The sequence below is a fragment of the Populus euphratica genome, unplaced genomic scaffold (assembly GCF_000495115.2).
Source record: "Populus euphratica unplaced genomic scaffold, PopEup_1.0 scaffold1228.1, whole genome shotgun sequence".
Taxonomy (NCBI): Eukaryota; Viridiplantae; Streptophyta; class Magnoliopsida; order Malpighiales; family Salicaceae; genus Populus; species Populus euphratica.
Genome location: NW_011501092.1, coordinates 47,501 through 53,648, shown reverse-complemented (window position 1 = coordinate 53,648; position 6,148 = coordinate 47,501). Strand labels below are relative to the sequence as shown.

At 51.2% G+C, this 6,148-nt stretch overlaps 2 long non-coding RNA genes across 2 annotated transcripts in view; one reads left to right on the top strand and one right to left on the bottom strand.

Annotated features, from left to right (window-relative positions):
• Nucleotides 1-3,771: 3,771 nt before the first annotated feature.
• Nucleotides 3,772-4,912, bottom strand: LOC105117225 (uncharacterized). Its single transcript, XR_840695.1, has 2 exons — nt 4,854-4,912; nt 3,772-3,867 (listed from the first exon to the last, which is right to left on the bottom strand). It is a non-coding gene; the product is annotated as an uncharacterized LOC105117225 (long non-coding RNA).
• A 208-nt stretch (nt 4,913-5,120) lies between these two features.
• LOC105117226 (uncharacterized) overlaps nt 5,121-6,148 on the top strand; it is a 3,331-nt gene continuing 2,303 nt past the window's right edge. The window contains exons 1-2 of the long non-coding RNA XR_840696.1: nt 5,121-5,132; nt 5,764-5,773. This is a non-coding gene — a long non-coding RNA (uncharacterized LOC105117226). The remainder of the gene's footprint in view (nt 5,133-5,763; nt 5,774-6,148) is intronic.

The window sequence follows — 6,148 nt, the reverse complement described above, 5'->3', positions numbered from 1 at the left end:
ACTGGACTCTCATGATTCCTCATTTCTGCATGGGTGGAGCAGTTGTCACATGATCCTTCATTTAATATGGTCGAGTGGGAGCTTCTGATTGGGTTTCAGCTGCTAACAACTTTCTTTGGCTTATTGATTGTGCATCAAAAGTGTCATTAAGTCTCTTATTTTACATATGTATTTATTGTTTTTATTTGGTTGTTTTTATAATAATTGATGTGTTTTTTAGTAATGAAGTTTGTTTTAATGTTTCGATAGGTTTTTGGAGCTTAAATGAATTAATTCAGAAAATTCAACGTCGGAATTCAGAACAAAGAATTGAAGAGACATTTAGTTGAAGATTGAAGCAAATCTTGGTTCAAATAAGTGCTCCAAATTTGTCCCAAAAATCAGTTCTATTCCAATTCTAGAAAAGAATATCATATGATTTATTTCAAGCCCAAACTTGCCTTATGTTGTGTGCAAACTTCAACCATTAAACACTCAAGGTTTCAATGTCAATCTTAGCCCAAATAATAAGTACATTTGTATACTTATTTGATGCTCAAATTCAGCCCAAATTCAGCCCCAAATCAGCCCTAAATCAACCCCAAATCAACCCAAACACAATCCATGATCTTACATGTCCACACAACAAATAACAATTGATTTATTTTGGGTAATCCATTGATCCAAGAAGGCAAGCACATGGATGGAAAGTTGGAGGGGATATTTTAACATTATTTTGGGTCAAAAAGAAGAAGGAGACACCTCATAAATGAGGAAGAAAAACGTGCACCAAAGTAGTTGTAAAGCTGTCTTGATTTGATTTTTCAGAACACCGTTTGGTGTTTTGCCCATAACTTTTGACTCAGGTGTCCAAATGAGCTGTTCTTTAATGATCTGGAAAGGTGATAGAATTTCCTATAAATATGTCTCTAATAGACTTCTCGAAACAAAGCTTCTAAGAGGGTCGAATTTCTGTCCAAAGTTAGAGTCAGATTTGTGTCCGAATTTTTTCTGAAATTGTATTGTGTTCTTCTTTATAGATTTCGGTTCTTTAGTTTGTAAAACTTATTATTTCAGTTGGATTCAAGTTCTTTCATGTTTATTGAAGTGTTCTTATATATAATCATGGTTGGCTAAACTCTTTCTTGGATCCAAATCAAGGATAATGGTGATTGAGGTGAGTTCTTTAGGATATGAATGAATCTTAATGTTTATCTTCTTATTTTCTTCATGAATGATTTATTATTGTAAAGAAATTTTAGAAATCATTTAGGTAATGTTATAATCTTGAATTTTTATGCACAAACTTTAGTTTTGGTATAGAGATTGCTTGATTCAATGTCTTACTTAATATGAAAGTACTTGTTCATTCTTAAGCAATAATCAATCTTCATCTTTCTAATCTTCATTGTAATATCTTCCGTTCTAATATCACCATTGTTGATATTAGGTTGAGTTATCTTATATATGTTGAAGAAATCACCAATACATCACCATTAAAATTGATTTGGACCAAGACTTACTTTTTCTTGTCATTTAAAATCTATTTACATTTTTTTTTTATCTTTAAAAGCAAATCCATCAATTATTTTCAACCAAGTTATTGTTAATTTAATTTCTCTTGAGTTTTTTTTGTTACTTAGCTTAATTTCCAGATCTAGCTCTCTGCGGATATGACCTCGATCTTACCGAGTTAATTGCTACATCGCACACTCGTGCACTTGCGAGTTAAAACAAGCCGATCATAAAAAGTGGTCAAGCACTTATCCTATGTTTTCTGGCTGATCTTTAGACATTTGTCCTCATTTTCTCACGTTCGCTGCCCCCTATTCTTGGCTGCTACTGTTTTAATATGTTCTGGTTGGCTCCTGCCTAGGCTGTCCTTATCTCTGCATGAGCTTGCCTCCGTTTCCACACTTGTTTTACCTTTGAGCTCTTGATGTGATGATGAAAAGGCTCTTCCTCCATGTGCATGTGGCCTTTTCCTTGGTAATTCAGTTGTTGGCCGACATTTTTGAATTGATTATGGCTCATGTCTCTAGATGTGATGATGAAAGGGCCCTACCTCCACGTGCATGTGGTTTTATTTGCTTGGTAATTCAGTTGTTGGCCGGCTTTCTTGAATTCCATCCTATGCTTCTTGGCCGATTCTAAGCCATATGTCTGCTTTCTCTTGAGTTTCTCTATTCATTGTATATGCATGCATGGTTGTGATGCTGCCACCTGTTTCTTGGTTGCTGCGCTGTCTCCTTCTCCTCCAGGATGGTCCCCTTCGTCTCTGCATGGATGGCTAGTAATTGTCTCCATGGCTAGTTTTGTCTCTATCTGGATGGTAGAATAATTATCTAGATGGTAGAACATCCATCATTCACGCCATCCTCGAGCTCAGCGGAACGCACCGGCCAAATCGGCAAGGCCTCCAACTTGTAAGCACGGGCAGCGGCCACCGTCACCGTGACTTCACGGCAAGCAGGCGGGCATGCAGCAGCTGCCAGCACCTTGGCACGAGCACAGCAAATGAATGCCACGCCAACACCGCGGATAAGCAGCCCCAACGCGCCCGAGGGCTTGCAGCGGGTCCAGGGGACGGTGGCTAGAATCGAAGGGGCAGGCAACGCGCCGCGGGGGGACGCGGAGGATCTCGAAGGGACAGGCAACAGGCCGCGGGGGGACGCGACAGGGAAGATCATGGGGGGGGCTCTGCCTTAGCTCGGAAGACGAAGGACAGGCCTCGGCAGCAAGCACGTCACGCCACGAGGTCAGGGATGGCAAGGACAGCCCGCTCATGGGCGCGCGCGCAGCAATTTAATGCCACGCCCACGCTAGCGTAGAGCTCTCCCCGCCATCCTCGAGCTCAGCAGAACGCACCGGCCACATCGGCAAGGCCTCCAACTTGCGAGCACGGGCAGCGGCCACCGCCCCCGTGATATCGCGGCAAGTAGACGGGCGCGCAGAGGCTGCCAGCACCTTGGCATGAGCACGGCAAATGAATGCCACGCCCAAGCCGCGGATATGCCAGCCCCAACGCGCTCGAGGGCTTGCAGCAGGTCCAGGGACGGTGGCTAGAATCGGGTCGTCACCGGGATCTTGAAGGGACAAGCAACGGGTCGCGGGGGGGACGCGGAGGATCTCGAAGGGACAGGCAACGGGCCGCGCGGGGACACGACAGGGACGATCATGTGGGGGGCCGTATGCCTCAGCTCGGCGGTCCGCATAGGACACGTCGGCCAGGCCTCCCACTTCCGAGAACGGGCTACGGCCACCGCTGCCGTGACGTCGCGGCAAGCAAACGGGCGCGCAGCGGCTGCCAGCACCTTGGCACGAGCACGATAAATGAATGCCACGCCCCCGTCGTGGGTAAGCAGCCCCAACGCGCCCGAGGGCTTGGAGCGAGTCCCGGGAACAGTGGCCGAAATCGGGTCGTCGCCGGCTGGAAAACGGGTCATCGATGCCGGCAATACTTCGGGCCATAAGGCCCCCCACCTTAGATCGATAGTAGCAGCAGCGCACAAAATCCCCCGCGGCAGGCCTATGGGCGCCAGGCCAGTACGCCCCATGGCCAGTCACGCCAGGCCAGCGCGCCCCATGGCCAGTCAGGGGGCACCCCCCTAAAGAGCTATAAGTGTTATTGCAGCTCTGGCAGGGGGAGACACTACTAGGTCCCAGTTGTCAGCCCCCCTCTAAAAAATTCATTTCTTGGTATTTTGAGCTGAAATTTTGCACAGAGGTTGGAAAAAATCCAATCCAACTTTATTAATTTTTCCAGAATTTTTCAAGGTCGGGAAGTATTTGTTTTAATTTCCCGACCATTAAAAATCGAGGAAATCCGCAAAAATAGGAACCGGCCCGGAATGACCCCAAATTTGGTGGGCAGCCTCAGAAAAATATGTCTGATTTTACTAGATAGATTTCATGTGGAAAGCATGACGTTTTCTTGGCGGAATGCGGGAACCCCGACAGCTCGCCTACCGCGACCAGTGGCGTCGGGCTGGCCCCAGCAGTGCCTAGCCTCTCTCCCGCAGGGGGCAGGCCCGAACGCGAAGCGCCTAGCCTCTCTCCCACAGGGGGCAAGCTAGAACGCGGAGCGCCTAGCCTCTCCCGCGCGGGGAGCAGGCCAGAACGCCTTGCGCCAAGCCTCTCTCCCGCGGGGAGGGCAGCAAGCCAGCAGGGGCTGTCCCCGCGACGCGCAGCTCCTAGCCTCTCCCCCGCAGGAGGCAGGCCAGAACGCAGGGCGCCCGGGCCCGAAGGCAGCCCCCTGCGGGGAAGGCAGCAAACCAGCAGGGGCTGTCCCCGCAGCGCGGGCTGCGGGGACGTGCACGCGCGCCCAAGTGCCCCAGGCCCTCAGGCCCCAGCGCCCCAGCGCCTAGCGCGGACGCGGGAGTGGGCGGGCGCGCGCGCGTGGTGGTTTTTTAAAGGGTCATCGATGCCAGGAATACATCGGTCCATGAGGCCCCTCACCTTAGTCCGACAGCGGCAGCAGCCCGCAAATCCTCTACGGCAGGCCAGCGCTCCCCATGGCCAGTCGCAAATCCCCCGCGGCAGGCCTATGGGCGCCAGGCCAGCGCGCCCCATGGCCAGTCAGGGGGCACCCCCCTAAAGAGCTATAAGTGTTATTGCAGCTCTGGCAGGGGGAGACACTACTAGGTCCCAGTTGTCAGCCCCCCTCTAAAAAATTCATTTCTTGGTATTTTGAGCTGAAATTTTGCACAGAGGTTGGAAAAAATCCAATCCAACTTTATTAATTTTTCCAGAATTTTTCAAGGCCGGGAAGTATTTTTTTTAATTTCCCGACCATTACAAATCGAGGAAATCCGCAAAAAAGAGGAACCGGCCCGGAATGGCCCCAAATTCGATGGGCAGCCTCGGAAAAATATGGCTGATTTTACTGGATTGATTTCATGTGGGAAGCACAACCCATGACTTGCCAAGTTCGGACCCATGACTTGCCCAAGCCGTTGCGCGTTGCTGAATTGGCATGGTCGTGGAGGCTGCCGTTGTCCGCGGCAGACCCCGTTTTCATCAGCCTGACACCTCGAATCGGCACGGCGTCCAGCCCATGTTCGTCAAACAATCTGCCACCGCCCTAGTTTCTGGACCAGCCCTCATTTTCATCAAGCCTTGGGTGGCCAGACTCGCCCTCCACAGCCCCTTCTGTCAACCTGGCCGATTTCATCGGGGCTGTTGATTTTCCCCTACATGCCTGCGGCAGCCCCACTCTACGCTGCCGATTTTTCCAACAAGTGGCAAGGCTGCCACCGCTCTAGTTTCTGGACCAGCCCTCCTTTTCATCATGCCTTGGCTATCCAGGCTTGCCGTCCCCAGCCCATTCGGTCGACATGGCCGATTTCGTCGGGGCTGCCGATTTTTGCTGACATGCCTGCGGCTGCCCAAGTCTGGGCTACCGATTTTTCCAACACCCGACATGCCTCCGGCTGCCCGAGTCTGCGCTGCCGATTTTTCCAACTGGGTGGCATGGCTGCCACCGCCCCAGTTTCTGGACCAGCCCTCTTTTTCATCAAGCCTTGGGTGGCCAAACTCGCCCTCCACAGCCCCTTCTGTCAACCAGGCCGATTTCGTCGGGGCTGCTGATTTTCCCCAACATGCCTGCGGCAAACCCACTCTGCGCTGCCGATTTTTCCAACAGGTGGCATGGCTGCCACCGCCCCAGTTTCAGGGCCAGCCCTCCTTTTCATCATGCCTTGGCTGTCCAGGCTCGCTGTCCCCAGCCCATTCTGTCGACGTGGCCGATTTTGTCGGGGCTGCCGATTTTCCCCGACATGCCAGCGGCTCCGCTGTCGATTTTTGCAACTGGTGGCGAGGCTGCTACCACCCCAGTTTCTGGACCAGCCCTCTTTTTCATCAAGCCTTGGGGGTGGCCAGACCTGGCCGATTTTGTTGGGGCTGCCGATTTTCCCGGACATGCCTGCCGCTGCCCAACTCTGCGCTGCCGATTTTTCCATCTGGTGGCATGGCTGCCACCGCCCCAGTTTCTGGACCAGCCCTCTTTTTCATCAAGCCTTAGGGGTGGCTAGACCCGGCCGATTTTGTCGGGGCTGCCGATTTTGTCGGGCCTGCCGATTTTCCCCGACATGCCTGCGGCTGCCCAACTCTGCACTGCCGATTTTTCCAACTGGGGGCCTGGCTGCCACCGCGCCCAGTTTCTCGACCA